Raw genomic sequence first — 23976 nt, forward strand, 5'->3', positions numbered from 1 at the left:
CCTAAGAACCATGTGTTCATCAATACATTTCACTGAATCATCAAAGAAGATGGACCTTTCACAATAGCTTCAAAACAAAATTGCTTTACAACCCTTCCCCCACTGCAAAATGATGAAGATTCACAATAAGATCTATGATACATGTGATTCTTCATATCTTGGTGTTAAGGAAAAGGACGTTGAAGATCATTACCTCAAACCCAGCACATAACTTGCAGTCTACAGCCAACAGTGATCCCTGCCCTATATGCATGAGATATGGACTATCTAGAGCAGATATCTCATGGCACCAAAGCATTAACATCCACTGGAAGGATGTGTGAACTAACATTTGCAGCATTAAGGTCCTAGTGGCATCTAGTCATCTCTTATTGGGAAGCACAATTTGTTTGCATTGTCTGACTTAAGAAGGCCAAAACGGATTGTTTATTTTGGGTCGGTTGGGAGAAGAGAGTCAAGGATATGCTCAAACCACTTTTGGGGGAAAATGGATGCTCAAAATAGAAAAGAAGCATTCAGGATTGAAAAGCATGCGTGGATCTGTTTTTCAGCAAAGGTCTTGAAATCCAGACTAGCTGGGTCTTCAGCAGTAGCATGTTCTATAACCTGGCACAACCACGGCAATCCCACTAAAATAAATGTAGAAGTCTGCTGGTAGAATAAAGAGCTTGGGCTGGGGTAGGGGCCAGTGATTTCACGGCAGTGCAAGATCTGGAGTGGTGCCTGTCACTTGGTTTGGTCCAAATCAATGGCTTTCCTGTAGTGTCCCTAATCCTCCAGAGATAAAGATTGAACTTTCATTTTTAAAATTAATTTCTACAGCGCATCTGTAGACGTTCTTGGGGATATGCCAAAATCCCTAAACCTTCTGAGGAGATAGAGGCGCTGGTTTGCTTTTTTGACCATCGATTCAATGTGACTGGTCCAGGACAAATTGCTGGTGAAATTTATTCCTTCCTGCGCTGTAGAAAGCATTTTATTGGGATGCATGACAGCATAGTTTGGGAACAGCTTAATCTAAGACCACAAGAAATTGCAGAGTTGTGGATGTAGCCCAGACCATCACGCAAACTAACCTCCCTTCCTTTGACTCCATTTACACTTCACAGTGTCTCGGCAAGGCCACCAGCATAATCAAAAACCTGTCTCACCCAAGTTATCCCCACTTCTCCCCTTTCCCATCAGGCAAGAGATACAGGTTTGAAAATGCATATCTACAGATTCTGGGACAGTTTCTTCCCTGCTGTTAGCTTCTTGTGTAGGGCGTGCACAGCCTAAAGTTGTAGGACAACTTGTTCTATTTGATCTTATTTGATTGTGCACGCCAGGTTGATTGCATTCGTTGAAACAGGGTGGACCACGAGAAGGTTGCAATCTCCCACCCCCCAGCTGTTATCTGGCAACTGAACTGTCCTCTCACCAGCTCGAAAATGTGCTTGACCTGACATCTACCTCATTGGAGACCTTTGAACTATTTTTAATCAGACTTTATCTTCCACTAAATGTTATACCTTGTGTCTGTAGACTGAACAGTTTAATTGTAATCAGGTGTAGTCTTTACGCTGACTGGGTAGCACACAACAAAAAGCTTTTCACTGTACCTCGGTACATATGACAATAATAACCTAAACTAAACTAACACCTCTAATCCTCAGGTTACTAAGGGAATTCAACATGTCTCCAATGACTCTTACAAACTTCTACAGGTGCATCATAAAAGGCATACTGTCAGGATGCATCACAGCTTGATTTGGGAACAGCTCTGCCCAAGACTGCAAGAAATTGCAGCGAGTTGGGGATGAAGCCCAGTTCATCACACAGACAAGACTTCCCAACATTGATTCTATCTATACTTCACGCTGCTTGGAAAAGTAGCCAACATAATCAAAGACTTGGCCACTCTGTTCATTCCTCCTTCTTCTGGCCCCTGTTGGGCAAAAGATGCAGAAGGGTGAAAGCACATACCACCAGACTCGGGAAGTTTTTTTCCCCTTTTGCTATCACGCTCCTGAACGGTTCTTCTATAAGCTAGGGTACTGTCCAATTCACCTCTACTCCAGTGCAGACATTGAAAATTTTCTCTGGAACTGATGCGCTACTATGCTGAGAACTATATTCTGGACCCTTTGTTTTGCCTAATTGAGTTCAGCTTGATTGTATTCGTGCATAGTATTATCTGATCTGATTGGATAGCAAGAAAAACAAAACTTTTCATAGCACCTCGGTCGGTACACATGACAATAAAAAAAACCTTGTTGTTTGTCATATATGTGGTTGATGATCGATGTAGATGTATGAGGCATAATCAATACATTTGCAGATAATGTCTGGTGGATAGGATTGTGGAAGCTACATAGTATTTTCAATTTTTTATGACAATCACCAATGGAGTTTAATCCAGATAAATGTGAGGTGAAGCATTGTTGGGAATATTAATTAGGATAGAACATGTAGCAATACTGTTAGGATCCGCAGGACAGAATTCCTAATTATTCAAGGGGAAAGATCCCTGAAGGTGCCAGTGGAGGTAGATAATGTGGTTAAGAAGGCATATGGGATTTTGGCCTTCATTAGTCAGGACATTTGAACATTTGAATACAAGTGCAGGGCGAATATGCTTCATCCTTATAAAACATTGGTCAGACTTCAGAGGGGCTATTGTGTGCAGTTCTGGTCATCACATAGCCAAATTACGTATTACACACCATTTATGAGAAAATTCACCACCAATTACAGATCAATTGAGGAAAAGAGTATTGGAAAATCATGATCTCAAACCTCACACAAAACTTGTGTACTGGCCAGCAATGACCCCGTCCTATATACCTGGAGCATATACAGTAGAAATATCGAGATGCTGGAAAGATATAATTATTGCTGTCATTACAAAATTCTCCAAATTCACCTGAAGGATAAGCCAATTAACATCAGGATCTTCACTCAAAGTTATCCCCAGATTGAAACAGTATTTACACTCAGTTTGCTACATTTGGCAGGTTGTGTCTTGCATCAGGCTCTCTGAACATCCTCTGTATTCCAAGCAATATCATGGGAAGATGTAACCAGAGAGATGGCCGAAAGGATTTAAAGGTGTTTTCGAACTATTGTTGAAGATTTGCAATATCCCCACTAACTCTTGGGAATCTCTATCCCATGACCCATAAAGTAAATAAGAAGCCTTCAGAATGGTATTGGGAAGCTTGAGTCCATGCATCAGGAACACAGGGAAGAACAGTGAAAGGAGCTTGTAAACTACCTAATCGCCCCAACAGCCTCGAGCTGTGGGAGAGTTTGTGTGCCATATTGCCCTTGTCAACCACCTAAGAATTCACCAAACCAGACTGAAAGCATGTAACCCTTGATCCTAAGGAATTGCTTGAGAACACGTTGAGATCCACCTTTTGATTTTACCCATATATCCTCATTTCTGTCTACTCATGCCTCAAGGAAACCTCCCTGTCTTCAGATCCTTATGACCTAACGTAATTCTTTTAGAGATCTCATCTGGATGTTCACGCTCTTTTCCTTAACCTCCACGACATGCTTGTGCTATTATGGAGGGAGGTGGACATTTGGTCATGGATTCTTGTCTTCTTGTTCATAGGTGGATAGAACAAAGTCCCGAACTCGCCTACTGCCCGATATTTTCTCCGCCGTCGGTGCTGGCCAAAGATCATAGAGCGGGCATTGCCACTGCCGTCAGTGCTGGCTGTGCTTGCTGCATGTGTGCATTACCTCTACCATCGGTGCTTCTTGCTGCAAATGTCTATGCGCCGCGGGTAATACCACTTGCGGCGCCTCGCTCCAGTCGCATGGACGAGCACTCGCTTTGTTCCCATTGGTCGGTGTGATCGGAGGCACACCGCGTGTTGCCCTGGCGTCAGCAAGGCGGGATCCGCGCGGCGGCGGGTGGATGGATGGATAGATGGACAGAAGCTCCGCTCGATGATCTTTGGACAGAAGCTGGTCGAGCGGCTCCAGCAGTGGGTTGGTGGTGGGATGGCGGGACTGGAGCGGAAGCAACGGGTGGGTGGGAATTGAACGACGTCGGGTAGGCGGTGGAAGGGCGGGAATGGAGCGGCGGCGGGTTGAGGGCTGGAGCAAAGATACTGGATGAGCTCTAGTATCTTTGGGCGGGAGTTTAGCAACGACGGGTGGAAGGGCGGGCGGGCGTCGAACAGCGACTGGAATGGCGGGAATCGAGCGGCGACTGGAAGGGAGAAGGTGGGAAAGGCAGGACCGGCGGGTTGGGGGCTGTAGGGCAGCCGGGGGAGAGAGACCGCGACGGTTACCTTTCACGTGGGCTGATGGTGAGAGTTTGGAGCGGGTGGAAGGGGTGAGGGAGAGTGGTAAATAGACCACATAGCAAGGAAATAGGGGGTGCAACAAAAGAGGAACGGAAGCTTGGATGGTGAGGGGAAAATACCATCGAGCTCGATGCTTGGGAAACGAGAGATTGGAGGGAAACACAAGGAACTACAGACCCTGGAATGTTGAGAAAAACAAAGTGCTGGGGCAATGCAAGGAGGGGGAGAGTAGGAATAGTAGAGTGGGGGGAGGTTAGGCAGTGGGGAATAGTTCTGGGGAGTTAGAGCTTGGGTCGGGTAGTTTGAGGGGAAAGTGGTTGTGAGTGTGAAGGATGGTCCCTTGGGATCAATACTGACTTCATTCTGATCTTGCAGGGTTTGAGGTGACTGATAAGGCAAATTAGATGACCCTTGGACCTGTTAGGTCCCGGTCGTGACGCCAGAGATCCCCATTGTGACACCAGTCAAAATGGTGGCGGGCCCGGCAAACCTCCCCCAACTGCGCAGGCGCGGCTGACTGGGCCGGCAAGTGGGAATGTAGTGCAGTTCACAGGAGAAAGTTAATTTAAGTTTATACAGGGAATTAGTTTGTTAAATCAAACGAAACTTGTTACTGCACACCCCAGGCGAATGGTGAGAAAGGCGCCCCTAAAATTGTTCCTTTTAGTTATATTCTAGACCAAGTGGGACCCGTTGGGTCCCGTCCCCTCAACGCACGGTTGCGGGGGGGGTGGCCTGCTGCATCACCTGCGGTGTCACACATACTACACACTAACTATCCCCCAAACACACGCTAACCACCCCCATGATATATTAATATTATTCATTGGCTCCTTTTGCCCCATACCCACCCTATCCACTGACACATAGCCCCCAACTAGAGGGGAAGGGGGAGTAGAGAGTGAGGGCAGAGACAGAGAGGGGCAGAGACCGAGGGAGAGGGAGAGGTGGGGGGGAGGGAGGAAGATGTTTTGTTTACGGGTGTGGGGGGCAGCGTGTGCCGACCAAAGCTCTCAGGTACAGGCCTGAGCCGAGGCGCGAGCGGGCGAACGTCTTCAGTCAACGGGACGATTTTTGAACAACGGGGTGAGGAGGGAGGGGTGGGAGGTTACGTCAGTTGCACCGCGAGCAGACGGCAGGAAGATCCATTGTCACGTCATCAGCGAACAAAAACAGGCACTTTGAATTGAAAGTTGGATCGGATTTGTGAACATTTGTATTAATTACTCAAGAAATAAAGCACAACATTTTCAGGTAAGCTGATTTTTGACTCCAGGGGGGTTAAATCTCTACCGGAATATGTAAAAATGTTCCAGTTAGCGCTTCGTTTCTTCGATTAGATGTGATTACACACAACAAATAAATACACATCCACATCCAAGATCATAGTCTTATAGTTATAAGGATATGAGTCTTTTTACAACACTGGCACACAATAATGTGACAGAGGGGGTCAAATTTCAAATTCCTTCAAAAAAGTTGGCTAGCACCTTATTGGGTTCATGATTAACATAGTACAGGTATCAACAAAAATACAAAATAAGATAGCATATTGGTGGCAAGTTTCTGAAAATGGCATCAGAATACACAAATACATTTTGTGTAATGGTTGTCGCGTAGTGTCCACTTTGTTGGCACAGTAAGTGTATGTATTTCATATTCCTTTCTATGTTTACGAACACCACATGGAACAATAAAATTGCAAACACCTTTTCCACTTCATTCACTTGATCATATAGCAGAAAACTACATCCATCTGAGTGTACACCGCAACATGCATTACACGATCATATACACAAACGTATGTTGTGGTGGACCTGCAAAGGTTTGGTATCACAGAAAACGAACGTTACATTATTAAAGAAAACCAATTTATATCCATAGATAGAAAAAACATTACGTTATCTATGGGATTTGAGCTACATCAATGACCGATGATTCGTCGGAAAGTTTGATTTGGGATGATGTTTTAGAAAGTTAAATGTCTCCGTAACGGTCGTCGTGGAGCTTCCGGAGGTTGACACGAAGGAATGAAGTTAGCGACTTGGTCCGTACAAAAGGTAAACATGAGACAGTGTTGCCAAATTAAAGATTTGCTCAGTTTCTTAGTTTTGATGACCAATTTATGGCCAAACATTTTTTTAATTGACTTTAAAAAGTCGGAAAATATGTCATAAATGGCCATGGTGTTTTTGATATATTATATGTGAATATAAGAAAAATAATTAACGCCCAAAAATCACTACTACCATAGGATACATCGTTGGGGTTTGTGAAAAGCAGTAGAGGTTTACTGACCCCGATAACGGTCGTTGTGGCAATGGACATCTAGTACAACGACCGTTACGGGATCTTTGCTAGGCTTGAATACCAGACATGTCACTGTATTTTTCTCCTGGTATTGATTAAGTTATTTTCCTCGATCATTATCAAACGTATATGTAAGAGGGGACATGAAGTTTGTTTATGAATTTAAAATTCATGACTAAATTTGGCAGCGTTTTTAATGTCACATTTTTGGTGTCCAAAATGGTGGTAAAACGATGGAAATTGTCTGTTATGAAAAAGGCTTTTGACTTTCAGTCTTGAAGTTATGGGTCTCTACCCAAATATTTCATTCGCTCCATAGATGCTGCCTCACCCGCTGAGTTTCTCCAGCATTTTTGTCTATCTTTGATTTTCCAGCGTCTGCAGTTCCTTCTTAAACATAACTAATTTATATCTGTTATATTTGTAAGGTTTCACATGATGGGTAGATTTTTGTTAAGAACAGTGCTTTGGTGTAAAAACCTGAATAATGATCTTGTTCCTCAAAATCTCTCCAGTATTGTAAAAAGACTCGTATACTAGACCAAATGGGACCCGCTGGGCCCCGTTTCCCCAACGCAATATTCCACCACTCACCTGTTCCCCCAACGCAACCTGTTTGCACCACTCACCCGTTCCCCCAATGCAACCCGTTCCCCAACGCAATATTCCACCACTCACCCATAGTCCCCAACTGCGCAGGCGTGGCTCATTTCCCCTCATCCCCCAGCACTAACTCCCCCTCCTCTTCATCCTCTTCTCTCCCCTCTCATCCACTCCCTCCCTCTCCTTTCCCTCCCTCTCCCCTCCCTACCAGTGGAAGACTGCTGACAGGCAGTTCATGTAAAAAATCCCATTGTGACATCACACGCTGCTAATTGCCAGTGGAACACTGCTGAGGGGCAGTTTATGTAAATGAGATCCCATTGTGACGTCATAGCTGTAACTGCCACTGCAACTTTGTTCATTTTTCTCAATGGGGTTTGGAAAGTTGAAAATGTGAATAACTTGTAAAATATGACATAAATCTAAACGAAACGTGATAAAAACACACCCCAGGACAATCGTGAGTAAGTTGGTCCAAAAATTGTAGTACTATCGTGTGCCATTTTGGCTTAGATCCGGGGGCACTTGACCAGACAGACAGAATCACAAACAAGATGAGAGTTTTAGTCATATACTAGACTAGTCACATGGGAGGTCTGTTCCCCAATGCAATCCGTTCCTCAATGCAATATGCCACCACTCACCCGTTCCCCCCAATGCAACCTGTCCCCAACGCAATATTGCATCACTCATGATAGCCCCCAACTGCGCAGGCACGCCTCATTTCCCCTCATCCCCAGCACGCCCTCACCTCCTCCTCACCCTCCCTCTTTCCACTCTCCTCCCCTCCCCCAATCCCTCTCTCACCTCCCTCCCTCTCATTTCGCCTACCATCAGTCACTCCCTCCATAGGTCCTCTCCCCTCCCTACCCCCCTCCTATCCCTCTAGCTCCCACGCCTCACCTCCCCTATCCGCCCCACCATCCCTCCTGACCTCCCCACTGCCCTCTTATCCCACTATTCCCCACTACCTACCTCCCTCCCCTCTATTCCCCCACTCCTTACCACCACCCCCACTTTCCCCCTACCCCTTCCTCTCCTTCAATCTCCCCACACTCCCTCCTCACCTCCCCAGTATCTTTCCCCTCCTGCAACCACTCCCTCCCTCTCCTTTCCTCTACCCTCAGTCACTCCCTCCATCCATAAAAAGCAGCATCTGCAGTTCCTTCCCCCACAGGTCATTCATTGTTAACTGTGGTTTAGATCCTGTTGACTTGACGATTGGACCAGTATGCTTTGTGTGTGTGTGGTTTACTCAAACTCCGTGCAAACTGCTCGGCCACCCTGCAACCCAACTCTCCCTCCCTCTGCCCACTCCGACTCAGCCGGCGCTGGGCCCGTCCTGTCCGATCGTCCGCTGCTGCCGCAGGGCCCGTCCCCGCCCTGCCTGCACGCTGCCGCCGCGGGGGAGGGTTTGAAGTCGGTGTTCGTCACAGTGGGCTCCATGAGTTTCGATGAGCTGGTGGAGAAGATCTTCGAGAAGACCGTGAGGGTGAGTTACCGCAACAGCGGCGGCGGAGGAGACGGACCCGGGGGGGATGGGTTTATGGGACAACCATTGCTGCAGAGGGCGGGCGGGGAAGTGGGGTGAGTGATGAGGGAGAGAGAGACGGGACTGGGCTTCCACTGACCAACCCCCCCCCCCCCCCCCCGTGGGCGCCGCTGGTGGTGGGGGAGACCATAGACATGTTACTGTGACGAGGAGAGAGAGGAATTTGTGAGTGAGGCATGAAGGGGTGTCGCTACCCAGGCCGTAGCAATGACTGACAGAAGAGACCAGGCTGCATGGCGCTGATTGAAGGAATCTGCGCACGTGCGTTTTTTAAGATTTTTAAACCTCAATAACTTTTACAATATACCTCCAATCCGAACGAAACTTGTTGCACCCACAGCACAGGAGAACGGTGAGTAACCTGGCGACAAATGGCTATCTCATACCGTTTTTGCACAAATAGAAAAACCCCGCAAACCGGAAGAGCATAAGATCAGAGTTTTAGTTACGTTTAGTCTAGACCAAGTGGGTCCCTGTCACACGGGAGGCCTGTTCCCCCAACGCAACCCGTTCCCCCCAACTAAATATTCGACCACTCACCCACAGCCCCCACGGGTGGCCTGGTCAGCCAACGCAACCTGTTCCCTCCCCCTCCCGTGGCTGGCTGCCTCTCCCTCACCCTCCTGCAGCTGATTGCCTCTTCCTCCCCCTCCCGTGGCTCCGCACACGTGGCATTTTAAAATACCGAAGTCAGTCAGTGAATTTTTTAGGCTGCCGTCTTGAGCCACGTGAGGGGGAGGTTGAAGCGCAGCTCCGGATCCCATCTGTCAGTGTCCAGCGTGCTTTTATCAGGGACAGCAAGTTTTTTTAATGTAAATGAGATCCCATTGTGAGGCGTCGCCGCTCACCTACTGGGATAGCAACATTGTAGCTACAATCCCATTGTGATGTCATAGCTGGGAACTGCCAGTACAGATTTGAAGAAACCTTCAAAGTGGGATTTTGTAAAGCTAAAAATGTTAATAACTTGTAAAATATAACGTCAATCTGAACGAAACTACACAATCCACCACAGGACAATTGTGAGTAAGGTGGTGCAAAAATGTTAGCGCTTTCGTGAACCGATTTGGCGTAATTTCAGGATCGCACTCACACACAGACAGCCAAACAAGATGAGAGTTTTAGTAATATACTAGCCCAAGGTCTGCTCCCCCAAGGCACCCGTTGCCTCCCCGTAGCCCCCACGGGAGGCGTGGTCATCCAACTCAAGCAGTTCCCGAACGTAAGATTCAGTGTGTTGCAATAGCAATTCACCATCCCCCTCCCGTGAGGTGAAAAGTTCAGAGTGTTCCTGTGTTGCAACATTGTATTGAAGTGTGTTGGAAGCTGGCAGGAATGATTTTAATGAAAAATGAATCAGAATATGTCTGCTCCTCCAATGGTGTGGTCTCCCAACGCAATATTCCACCACTCAGCCGTTCTCCCAACGCAACTAAACCTGTTCCCGAACGTAAGATTCCAGCACTCCCCTGCCTCGCTCAGCAGTGGACTTTAAAAAACATTCCAATTGCACTTTCCCTGCCTGTCGCAGCAGTTCCAACAGCAATAACAATTGGCCCTTCCCCTCCTGTTAAAAAATCCCATTGAGGTGGAAAGTTTAGAGTGTTTGTGTCTTGCAACTTTGTATCGATCTTCAGTGAAGCTGATCACTGCTTGCCGAGCCATTGTGACGTCATCAGTTGAAGCTGGTCGTTTGAAATTCGGTCTTTTGATACACACTCTTGCTGCACATTTTGAATCTTTGTCACATTTCAGGGAAAGTTAAGGTGATAGATGAGCATAATTCCTATAACAATGTTTAAAAAATATTAAAGCTTCAACACAATTTTCAACAGCCCATCTTGCAAGAATTGAAGAGGAGGAAGTGTTATGGAAAAATTGATCTTCAAAGTTTAAAGAATGTCCTGTATTTTTGGATAAATGTGACTGCGACATTCAAAGTATAGGACCATTGAGCAGTGCTAGAGGAGAATGGACCTTTAATTAAGCTGTGTGATGGAAGAAAGGAGATAATAACTTAAGGTGCGTAATGTTATCAACAGAAAGGTGAGATGTGAGGTGCTCAAAATTTAATATTTATTGAAATTCCAGTATGTCAAATGAATTCATCAGGCACACTTCTTGATGATGGTCAATTCATGTTAAAAGATAAAATCATAAACTTAGTTTCTTGAAAATTAATTTTTAATTCTGTTACAGATTGTTCTGGGCATATGCTCCTATGAGCCGTATATCTAGATTTGTCCGCTTGTTCGTTCAGATAAAAATATATGGTGCCCCAGAATCAAATGCATCTTCTCTAGAAATCTTAAAATTGGCCAGTTGGAAATTGCTGCTGCCAAAGAAATGCATAACACCGTTTTATTTAATTCCTATCCCAATTTCATACACACTTTGTTTTTAATTTGAATATGTTATTTTCTCTTGAATGCAATGACAAATTTGATGCGATAAATATTTGAATGTTGAGATTTAGGTACTTGCTGCTTTCCTAGTGTGTGTGTGTGATGTCAAATTTGATTGAAATAAAGATATCCTAAATTGCTGAACCAAGCAAACATTTCATAATTCATAATAGCCCTATGTGACTAGAGAATGTAGATTGGGTTAATAGAAAATTCTCCTCGTGCGAGATAAATCAAAAAGCAATCAAAATGTGATATGGAACTGAGCTGGAAAATCATAATAAAATGGAGATTCGGGAAGTGAAATTCTATTCTGAAATATTAGATATTAAAAAAGGTCAGAAATACAGTTGACTTCCTGAAATCAACTCCACTCTGTGCTGAGCCATCTGGAGCAGGGGCAGAGCTACGTCCGGATGCTCTTTGTGGATTTTAGTTCAGCCTTTAATACAATTATTCCGGACATTCTCATAGGTAAACTGGTCACTCTCGGCCTCCCCACTGTCACATGTGCCTGGATAAAGGATTTCCTCACCAACCGGCCCCAGTCTGTGAGACTCGGCCCCCATCTCTCCTCCACTCGCAGGTTGAGTACCGGTTCCCCACAGGGCTGTGTGCTAAGCCCCCTCTTATACTGTCTCTACACCTACGACTGTAGTCCGGCCCACAACAACAACCGCATCGTCAAATTTGCTGACGACACTACTGTGGTCGGACTTATTTCGAAGGGAGACGAGGCAGCCTACAGAGAGGAAGTCCTGAAGTTGACAACCTGGTGCTCAGAAAACAATCTGGCTCTGAACACCAGGAAAACAAAAGAGCTCATTGTCGACTTCAGGAGGCACAGCACCGACTTAGCCCCCCTACACATCAACGGCGAGTGTGTGGAGAGGGTCAACACCTTCCGGTTTCTCGGTGTCCATATCGCTGCTGACATCTCCTGGACGGACAACACGACAGCGGTCATCAAGAAGGCTCAGCAGCGGCTGCACTTCCTGAGGGTCCTCAGGAAGCACAACCTGGACTCTAACCTGCTGCTGACCTTCTACCGCTCGTCCATCGAGAGCCTGCTGACATACTGCATTACAGCATGGTATGGCAGCTGCACCATGGCAGACAGGGAGAGGCTTCAGAGGGTAACCAGGACAGCGCAGAGGATCATTGGCTGCCCTCTCCCCTCCCTGATGGACATCTACACCTCCCGCTGCCTTAGCAGGGCAAAGAAGATCATCAAAGACAGCTCCCATCCTGCGTTTGGACTGTTCGACCTGCTGCCCTCTGGAAGGCGCTATAGGTGCATCAAATCCAGGACAAACAGACTCAGGAATAGTTGCTTTCCGAGAATTATATCTACCATAAATTCAAATTCACACATGCACTGACTACACCGCCCAACACGGACTTCCATCTGTATATATGTCCCCCCCCCCCCCCCATCTCCCTTCTGTTTTTTTTTTTTTTTCTGTTTCTTGTTTTTTGTGCTAAATTGTATGTATGCACTGAGTACGAGCAGCTTTCAGTTTCACTGTACATGTATAGTGACAATAAATGGCATATCATATATCAAATAAATTCCTGCCTATGCATCCTTTGAAAGAATTCTGAATAATAGAAAGCAGTTATATAAAAAAAATAATTCCTCTTGATTTTATTTGTGTAAAGGGAAATATCTCGAATTGAAGGTGAAGAGGTGTTATGGAAAAATAGATCTTCAAAATTGTAAGTATGAAATATTTTTGGGCCCAGCTGCTGACCTCACAATGCCTTTGCACCTGGCCCAACTGCCTCCTGGCCCCGCCCCTCCAGCCTGCCTGCTGGCCCCGCCCCGCTGACCTCACAATGCCTTTGTACCTGGCCCTCCTTGCCCCGCCCCCCAGCCTGCCAGGTTGTTAATTCCATTGTTTTTAATTTAATTTAATTGAATTATTTCTCACTTAACATCACTAATTCTTAACATTAACTTTTAATTTCAAAGACAGTTTAAAAAAAAAAAAATCTTCATTGACAGCTTAGATCGGACCCGCTGTGTGTGTGTGTGTGTGTGTGTGTGTGTGTGTGTGTGTGTGTGTGTGTGTGTGTGTGTGTGTGTGTGTGTGTGTGTGTGTGTGTGTGTGTGTGTGTGTGTGTGTGTGTGTGTGTGTGTGTGTGTGTGTGTGTGTGTGTGTGTGTGTGTGTGTGTGTGTGTGTGTGTGTGTGTGTGTGTGTGTGTGTGTGTGTGTGTGTGTGTGTGTGTGTGTGTGTGTGTGTGTGTGTGTGTGTGTGTGTGTGTGTGTGTGTGTGTGTGCGTGTGTGCGTGCGCGCGCGCGCGCGCGAGAGGTTCAGGCTCCTCCCCTGAATTCCATAGAGCTGCCGACAGCTTTCGTGCATGAGACGCGCACGCTTCATTTCCAGAACATTCTGAACGCGTCTCGCACAGTTGCATTTCATTCTCTCTGTCTCTCCCCCTCTCTTTCCCCCTCTCTCTCTCACCTCTCTCTCTCCCCCTCCTCTCTCTCTCTCCCCCCCCCCTTCCTCTCCCCTGCCCTCCCCCACACTCCTTCCTCTAAACCCCCTTCCCCCCCCCACCCTCCCTCCCCTAAACCCCCTCCGCTGCACTCCTTCCCTCCCCCTACTGTGTAAGGTACAGTAGGTGTGCACAGTCTGTTCACTGCGAATTTTAAGCAACCTAATGTTTGTGGAACTTGTGTCATCTTATCGAGACTAGAATGTTGCTGGGAAAATCCTTTGTTACATACATTTGTAAATCTTGCACTGAAGAAATCTGGATCATAGAAAGCAATTATTTAAAACAAATAATTGCTCTTGATTTTATTTGTGTAAAGGGAAATATCTCGAATTGAAGGTGAAGAGATGTTATGGAAAAATAGATCTTCAAAATAGTAAGTGTGGAATATTTTTGGGTCCTGACCCAACATTGTTATATTTATATAATATCTAGAAAATACACAGTACACTTGGTGCACACAGTTTGTTCACTGCGTATTTGAAGCAACCTAATGTTTAGAGAACTTTTGTCATCTTATCATGACTAGAATGTTGCTGGGAAAATCCTTCGTTACGTAAATTTGTAGATCTTGCACTGAAGAAATAATCATTCACGGACAAAAGATCCTGTTTTTTTTTTTAACTCAAATCTCAATTTGGTTCCCGTGAAACAAATTATCAACATCAAATTGCTTGTGGTATGTTTGCTGATTCAGGCACAAGTACTAATGTGTGGTTTACTCAGAAGGAACAAATCAATTTTTTGATATCTTGGCGGTTGCTGATGATTAAAGAAAACATTTTTAAAACATTTGGAAAAAAATTATAGATTGATAGAACATTCGTGATACAGGAGGCTATTCAAACCCTGGTTGAAAGTGCAATCTAACCTAATCCCTTTTGCCAGCACTTGAACCATGATCCTGCATCTCACAGCTCTTCATGTATCTGGATATCTTTAAATGTGATGGGGATTTGGAGGAGATATGAATGACAGGAAGTTTCAGTAGCTTAATTTGGAAGGAGTTACTTTTTATAAATAATTGCTTTTATTTTATTTGTGTAAAGGGAAATATCTTGAATTCAAGACGAAGAGGTGTTATGGAAAAATAAAATTTCAAAATAGTGTATGTATGCATCGTAGATGTTCTATTATGTAAGTATATATTTTTCTGATGAAATGACTGCAGAAATCGGCGATATGTTAGACATAATGAACTGCAAATGTTGAATTACAAGAAAAGATACAAAGTATTGGAATAGGTCAGGCAGCATCTCTGGAGAACATGGATAATTGATTTTTCGTGTCCCGAACCAAAATGTTTATATACGTTGCATTCAGAAAGTATTCACACCCCTTCACTTTTTCCACATTTTGTTGTTACAGCCTTATTTTAAAACGGATTAAATTATTTTTTGTTATCATCAATCTACACACAATACCCCAGAATTAAGAAACAAAAATACGTGTTCAGAAATTTTTGCAAAGTTATTATAAATAAACTGAAATTTCACATTTACATAAGTATTCAAACCCTTTGCTATGACACTCAAAATTGAGCTTACGTTCATCCTGTTTCCATTGATTATCCTTGAGATGATTCTACAAATTGGAGTCCACTACTGGTTTGATTAGTAGGACTGGATGTTACAATCCTTAAGGTTTTTCACTACAATTGACATTTGGTATTCTTGGGGATGACCACTAGGTGATTTTGCTACCAATCAGACACATCTTCAGTCACTGGGTGTTTCGGCCTTTTATCACAAAACAAAAAGAAAATCAATTAAACAAATTTCCAAAAAAACTGAAAATCAAAAGAAAAGACCAAAGTCACTGCTGCAACCCTGACAGTTCAAAGTTTAGTTGGTGTTGTTGGTTGCGTTGTTCAATAGCCTGATGGTTGTTGACAAGAAGCTGTTCCTGAACCTGGATGACAGTTTTCAGACTCTTATACTCTCCTCCCACTGGCAGGAGTGAAATGAGGGTGTTGTGGGTCCTTAATGATGCTGGCTGCCTGTTTGAGGCAGTGCCTCCTATAGATCCCTTCAGGTACTGTGGGGAGGTCTGTAATTGTAATGGTTCAGGCAGTATTCATCACTTTTAAGTTTAGAGAAACAGCATGGATGTGGGCCCTTCAGCACACTGAGTCTACACTAACCATCATCCGTTCACGCGAGTTTAGAAGAATGAGGGGGGGGGCCTCATTAAAACGTACAGAATAGTAAAAGGCTTGTGAAGATTGGTTATTGCATGTGAACCAATCATAGTAGAGTAGCATCATTAACCCCACCTTACTGTATGCTTTATATTAACACACACTTCCTACATTAAGTAGTCTTGGAAGATGAATTAACAACTAGCAGCCTGCTGTACCGCTATACTATGTGTTACGATTAAAGATGGCTTTAAACGCCAGACCTGTGTAATATCATTTACAGCTAAGATCGAGAGGATGTTTTCCACTAGTGGGACAGTCGAGGACTAGAGATCATAGCCTCAGAATTAAAGGATGTTCTTTTAGGAAAGAGGTGAGGAGGAAATTCTATGGTTATGGGGAGAAGGCAGGAGTATGGGGTTAGGAGGGAGAGATATGAGTTCAATGTTATCCCATTTTCTCATCCACTCCTTAAACACTAGGCCAATTAACAGAGGACCGAGGACCTGGCTGGAGGATCCAGCTCGCATGCTTCTGATCGAGGACTCGCTCGCCGAGGACTGGCCCGACTTGCCCGCCATGGACGGGGGACCTGCAGCGCGGACCGAGAACCTGCCCGGAAAACCCAGCTCACCCGCCGCGGACCGAAGTCATACACCATAGACCAGGAATCTGCCTGGCTTGACTACCCAGAGTGGAGGGAGTCACGCTGGTAGGCAAACTGGCTGTGGGAGGTCGTGCCTCGATGGTGGAGTGGGTCCCTGGAGGCCCTGCAACAACTTGGGGCTCGGCTGGACTGGGCGCTACTCCAAGAGGTCAAACGCGTGGACCAGACGCTGCCTACTGCAATGGAGCAGCGGTGGAGGACACAACAGCTATGCTTAGCAATGCAATGCCGCCAGGACACCGAGCCCTCATGGTCAGGTCAAGAACTCTGCACTTACAAACTGGAACTTGAAAATGGTGCCAAATTTAACGACTGTATACTGCCTCTACACTGCTGCACATTTATACTATATCTGAGATGCTTATCTAAGATCTATCTAAGTGCTTATGTATCGTGATTGCATTGAACTGTATACAAAAATGAATTCCACTGTACCTCAGTACTTATTTCAAATACAGTACGATTAACCTAAAAACCTGCGCATCTTTAGGATGTGGGAGGAAACAAAGCACCTGGAGGAAACTCACGCGGTCACAAGGAGAACGTGCAAACTCCACACATGCATCCAATGTCAGGATTGAATCCAACTGGCACTGTGTGATAGCGGCTCTGTTAGCTGTGTTACTGTGCCCCCCTTTGTGTCTGGTCATTCGAGTTAGTGAACTAAGCCGTGATGCAACTATACGGTAGGCGGCGCGACGCTCGTCAGCAGCGGCCTCTGCAGCCCGTCTGCGTTTTTATTATTTTTTGTCTGTTTTTATGTAGTTTTTGTTATTTTTTTGTTGGGGTGTGTGTGTGGGGGGGTGGGGTGGGGGGGGGTAACTTTTAATCTCTCCCTGCACGGGAGACCCGACCTTTTCTTTGTCGGGTCTCTGTTGTCGTTGGGGCTGCAACGGGGAGCGGCCTCCAACAGGAAGACCTGGGGCTCTGGTGCCGACTACTCACCTCACCGTCGCGGAGCTGGCCGAGTCCAGAGCGGTGGTGGAGCACTGCTGCGGCCCGACCTCCGGAGATTCGGAGGCTGCAACTGCGGGTCTGGCGGACGGCGGCACCGGGAGCCCGCGGGTCCCTGGAGGAAGACCGCTTTTCAGGGCTCCCGCAACGGCGACTTCTCCCGCCCGAGTTGCGGGGTTGAAGAGCTCCTGGAGCGGGGCCTTACAGCACCGCCCCGCGCGGCTTGGAATGGCCGCGGGACTCTGCGAGCGCACGCCGGGGGCTCTAACATCAAGAACCCGGTGTGCGACCTTGCATCACCCGGCGTGGCTTTAATGGCCGCGGGACAATCGCCATCGCCAGCCGGGGGCTTTGACTTTGACTCTGACATCGGGGGGGGGGGGGGGGGGGAGTGCAGTGGAGAGATAAGTTTTTTTGGCCTTCCATCACAGTGATGCGATGGATGTTTATGTAAATTATGTTGTGTCTTGGGTCTATTTGTTTGTAATGTATGGCTGCAGAAACGTCATTTCGTTTGGACCTCAAGGGGTCCAAATGACAAATAAATTGAATCTTGAATATGTTCTCTACTGTACAACTGTAGAAGTTCCAGCGAGTATTCATCAGCATACCGTTCACCTTAATCTTCTAAAGAAGTAGGGACATTGATGTGCTTTCTTTATAATTGCATCAATGTGCTGGGTCCAGAACAGATCTTTAGCGATATGTATACCCAGGAACTTGAGGTTGTTGATTCTCTCCATCACCAACCCATCAATGAAGACAGGTTTCATTTAGTCCATTGGGGGATCATTGGGGACTAAATTGTAGATGGCTAGTGCATGTGCCTTTAACATAGTGACCTCACCACCCTTAACCACTCCCCTTATTAGGTGTATAATTGCATGCTCCCTCCCTGGTGTCTCTCTCTCTAGCTCCGGTGACAGACCACGTACAGCTAGAATAGTAATGATGTGAACAGTTAATAAAACTATAGTTAAGACAATGAGTTGTTGAGACTTCTTTACATGGTGTCACAGCTGTGACTCCGCGCCTCCTGTTTGCCGGTTTTTCTTTTATTTTCTCCCCCAGTACCCTTGCCCTGATTCCTTCACTCGTGCCATGGCCAACTCGTGCCGCAAGCCCGACGCGCTTGTCTTTGACGAGGACATTGCCCATCGCTGGGATGTCTTCCGACGTGATTTTCAGCATTATGTCACCATCGCCCACCCTGCTGCCACTGCTGAGACGCGAGCATCTCTGCTCCTCAACTTGGCCGGTCCCGACGCCCTGGAACGGTCCGAGTCGTTTGTGTATGCTGCTGGTGAAGATGCCCGCGACCCGGTATGTCTCATTGCTAAGTTCACTGCCTTGTGTGACGTTCCCACCAACTGTATTCTGGAGCGTTTCAAAATGTTTAGCCGTCGGCAAAACCCTGACGAGTCTGTCAATAACTACATCGCCGCTTTGAGGCACCTGGCTCGGCGCTGCCGCCTGGATGCCCTGACCCCCGAACAGGTGACTCGTGATATCCTTGTATACGGCCTCCGCGATGCTAAACTGAGAGCAGAACTTCTCAGGAAGCCTGAACTTTCTCTGGAGGAGGCTCTGCACGCCTCCCGCATGGCTGAGGCTGTCGCCTCTACCTTGCCACCCGAGGACCATTCTGTCAACTTTGCCTCTGCCGCCGGCCGGCGGCGGGACGTTGCCCCGCGGCGGCAACAGGGTCCACCCCCACCCAAGTCCGGCGTCGCTCGCCGCTGCCCCAACTGCAACTTTGCCACCCATCAGTTCAATGTGTGCCCTGCCCTGGGGAAAACCTGCAATTTCTGCAGAAAGCTGAACCATTTTTCTGCAGCCTGCCGAGCCCGCGGGAATCCGGCCCCCCCTTTTCGGAGAGTGCCGGTCAACCTTGCTCAAGCTGATAGCGTGCCTGGCTCCGAGCACCTGCCTGATGATCTCACCCTTTCTGATACCAGTTCCTCCCAAGGGGAGGCCAGCGTGTTTTCGCTTCTGGACTCTCATGCTTTGGTTGCAAACCCCTCAGTCCGTGTGACCGTCAATGGTACGACCTTCTCAGCGAAGATAGATACTGGCGCTTTTACGAATGTTATGTCAACAAGCCTGTTTCGTCAGATAAGGTCTGGTGAGAAAGTGTCTGCTGCCCACTCCCGCCTGCATGCATATGGGGGAGCCGTACTCGTTCCCGTGGGAAAGACAACCCTGCACTGCAAAGTCCTGGAGGCCTCTCGGCCCCTCACTTTCTACCTGCTAGACTCCGACAACGTGACCCTGCTGGGCGCCCGAGCGTGCCAGGACCTCGGTTTGGTCTCCTTTCACCGTGACATCCATCAGGTGCAGACCCTCATGGACCCCCTACGTGAGTACCCTGACCGCTTCGATGACAGGCTGGGCAAGCTGCCCAGCTGCTACAAGATTGCTGTCGACTCCAGCATAGAGCCTGTGATCCGCCCGCCACACCGCGTCTCCTTCGCCATGAAGGACAAGGTGAAGTCTGCGTTACTGAACATGGTCTCCATGGGCATCCTGAAAGAGGTGAGCGAGCCCACCCGGTGGGTCTCCACCATGGTGGTGGCGGCGAAGAAGGACAAATCTGAGATTCGCATTTGTATTAACCCTAAGGACCTGAACCTGGCCATCAAGCGCCCGCACTACCCGATGCGCACAGTAGAGGACGTCGCCGCACAGGTTGGCCCAGCCACTGTTTTTTCGGTCCTCGATGCCAAGAGCTCTTTCTGGCAGATACCGTTAGATGAACGTTCTTCCTACCTGACGACCTTCAGCACGCCTTTCGGAAGGTTTCGATTTTTGCGTATGCCATTCGGCATTAACTCTGCCAGCGAGGTGTTCCAGCGGACCATGGAGCAGCTGTTCGCCGGTCTGCCGTGTGCCATAATAGTCGACGACATCCTGGTCTATGGCAAGGACGTGGCTGAACACGACCAGAACCTCCGCAAAGTCCTGGATCGGGCCCGGGACATCAATCTGAAACTCAACCCGAAGAAATGCCGATTCCGCGTTAAAGAAGTCACTTACGTGGGCCACGTCTTCACCGCCTCGGGGCTGAAGCCCGACCCGGAGAAAACTGCTGCCGTCTCTGGAATGTCCCCTCCTACCGATGTGCCCGCTCTGCAGCGTTTCCTGGGCATGGTGAATTACCTGGGGAAGTTTATCCCTGACCTCAGTGAGCTGAGTGCGCCCCTGAGGGAGCTCATCAAAAAGGACACTGCCTGGGCTTGGTTCCCGCAACACCAACGCGCCTTTGACGTCCTGAAGTCCCGGCTGATCAGTACCCCCACCCTCAAGTTTTTTGACCTACAGCACCCCATCGTTCTCACCTGCGACGCTTCCAAGTTTGGTCTAGGTGCCGCTTGCCTGCAGCTCCACGACGGCCGGCAGCTGCCTGTGTCCTATGCGTCCCGCACCATGACCCCTGCCGAGCAGCGCTACGCTCAAATTGAAAAAGAACTTGCTGTGGTGTTTGCTTGCTCGAGGTTCAAAGACTACATTCTGGGCAACACCTTCACGATTGAGACCGACCACCAGCCGCTAGTAACCATTCTTAACAAACCGATCCACGCTGCTTCCTCCAGGCTGCAGCGGATGATGTTGCAGCTGCAACGGTTTACCTTTACCATCGTATACCGAAAAGGCAAAGACATGTTCGTTGCCGTCACGCTGTCCCGCGCCCCTCTGCCATCCTCTGCCCGCCACCCCTACGAGTCGTCGGACCTAATGGTACTTAATGTCAACTTTGTGCCTTCAGAGCAGATGCAGTCCCTCATTTCCCACACTGCCAAGGATCCAGCCCTGCAGCTACTGTCCGACATCATCATCCAGGGTTGGCCTGAACGCCGTTCCTCCTTGCCGGCCAGTTTAGTCCCGTATTTCCTGGTCCGCGATGAACTCGTCCTGCACGACGGCGTGGTGGTTAAGGGGCACAAGGTCGTGGTGCCCGAAGCTCTGAGGGTCGCCTATTTTAAGTCTGCCCACAACGGTCATCCTGGGGCCGAGGCCACTCTGTCCAGCGCCCAGGGCCAGTTCTACTGGCCCGGCATGGCCCACGACATCCGGGAGTGGGTCTCTGCTTGCCCTTCGTGCAACAGCCTGGCTCCACATCAACAACGTCAGCCGCTGCTGCAACAACCTGCCCCTGATCTCCCCTGGACAGCGGTCGCAACTGACATTTTCGAGTGGCGTGGGAAACACTTCCTGGTCCTCGTTGACTCTTATTCTAACTGGTTTGAGGTCGACCAACTCCACTCTCTCTCCTCCTCGGCTGTCATCGGGAGGCTGCGTCGCCACTTTGCCACTTTTGGCTCCCCTGCTCGCCTCCAATCTGACAACGGCAGCCAGTTCACCAGTGCCGAGTTCCAGCGTTTCGCTTCTCAGTGGAACTTTAAACATTTTACCAGCAGCCCTGAGTACCCGCAAAGCAACGGCCTGGCGGAACGTGCCGTCCGCAGTGCTAAGGGTTTGCTGGAGCACTGTCGGCTGTCCAAGTCGGACTTCCACCTGGCCCTCCTCAATCTCCGCAACATCTCCCGCGACCCTGGCCTGGGCTCGCCGGCACAGCGCCTGCTGGCTCGAAGAACTCGCCCCCCCCTCCCTGTTGCCCAACAATCCCTTGCTCCCTCTGTTCTCCCGCCCGCTACTGTCCAAGAGCGTATTGCCGCTAAACACGACTTGCAGAAGCGCTCCCACGACCTCTCCTGCCGCACCCTGCCGCGTCTGTTTCCCGGCCAGATCGTCCGGATGCAGACTGCCTCTGGCCACTCCAAACTCGCCACGGTGGTCGGCGATGCCGGCTCACCACGATCTTACTTGGTTGACCACGATGGCGTCATCTACCGCCGCTCCCGCCAGCATCTGCTGCTCGTTAACGAGCCCCCACCTCCGCCTGCTGCTCCCTTCTCCCCTCCCCTGTCCGATTCAGCTCCTGCCGTTCCGCGGTTGCCCCGATCCCTCCCTTCTCCGTTGATTAAGCCGCCGTCTCCGCCTCCCAGCCCTCGTTCTCCCTCCACCCCGCCGGCGGCTGTGTCCTTGCCCGCTCCAGTATCTTCGCCTGCCGCTTCTCCCCCTGTTTCCCCAGTTCGCTCGCCTGCCCCGGCTCCGGCCGCTCTTGTTCCTGCAGGGGGAGGAGGTGGCGAGCATCGCACCCGGTCTGGCAGGCTGGTTAAGCCGCCTGTCCGGTATGGGGATTTCGTTTAGCTCTGTAATCATTGTATGCCTGCTTGTAGCGCATGAGACGTGGTCGCCCAGTCACTATTATATTGCTTTGTTCTAAGAGGAAGGATGTAGATGGCTAGTGCATGTGCCTTTAACATAGTGACCTCACCACCCTTAACCACTCCCCTTATTAGGTGTATAATTGCATGCTCCCTCCCTTGTGTCTCTCTCTCTAGCTCCGGTGACAGACCACGTACAGCTAGAATAGTAATGATGTGAACAGTTAATAAAACTATAGTTAAGACAATGAGTTGTTGAGACTTCTTTACACTTTGACGTCACCCTATGTGTGGCGACTGCATACTTTGTGTATGTATAACAAAGAATCTCACTGACATGTCACGTGTGATGAAGCATTCATTCATGGTAGGCTGACCTGGAGAGTGTTGTAGAACACAAACCTAGGGTGACACAGTGGCACACCGGTAGAGTTGCTGCCTTACAGCGCCAGAGACCCAGGTTCAATCCTGACTACGGGTGCTCTCTGTACGGAAATTGTACGTTCTTCCCATGGCCAGTGTGGGTTTTCTCGGGGATCTCCAGTTTCCTCTCACTCCAAAACGTACAGGTTTGTAGGCTAATTGGCTTGGTATAATTGTAAATTGTCCCTCGTGTGTAGGATAGTGTATGTGCGGGGATCACTGGTCGGCAGGAACTCAATGGGCTGAAGAGCCTGTTTCTGCTCTATATCTCTAAATAAAACAAACTAAACACAGACCTAGGGGTACATAGTTCCCTGGAAATGCTAGCGCAAGTAGGCAATGTGGTGAAGGTATTTGGCACACTTCCCTGAGTCAGATTGAAGGACATCATGTTTGACTGCAAATTGTTGGTGAGACCACACTTAGATTATTGTGTGCAGTTCTGGACAGCAGGCTATCGGAAGAATGTCATTGTTGGCAAGGGTGCAGAAAGGATTCACAAGAATGTTACCAGAATTGCAGGGCTTGAGTTATAAGGATAGATTGGATGAGCTGGGCTTTTTCCGCTGGAGCAGAGGCTGAGGAGTGATCTTGCAGAGATATAAAACCATGAAGGACATAAATAAGATGAATGGTTGTAGCCTTTTTCCCAGATGAGGGTAGTCTAAAACTGCAAGGACATTAAGATGAGAGGGTAAAAAATTAAAAGGGGGCTCGCTGGGCAACCTTGTTATGCAAGAGAGTGGTGAGTAAATGGAACGAGCTGCCAGAGGAAGTGGTATAGGCAGTTACAATTACAATATTTAAAAGACATTTGGATACGTAAGGTAATCATTAAAGATTGTGGGCCAAGCACAGACAAATCAGACTAACAGGTAGGCAAC

Source organism: Leucoraja erinacea, chromosome 16, assembly GCF_028641065.1.
Source record: "Leucoraja erinacea ecotype New England chromosome 16, Leri_hhj_1, whole genome shotgun sequence".
Lineage (NCBI taxonomy): Eukaryota > Metazoa > Chordata > Chondrichthyes > Rajiformes > Rajidae > Leucoraja > Leucoraja erinaceus.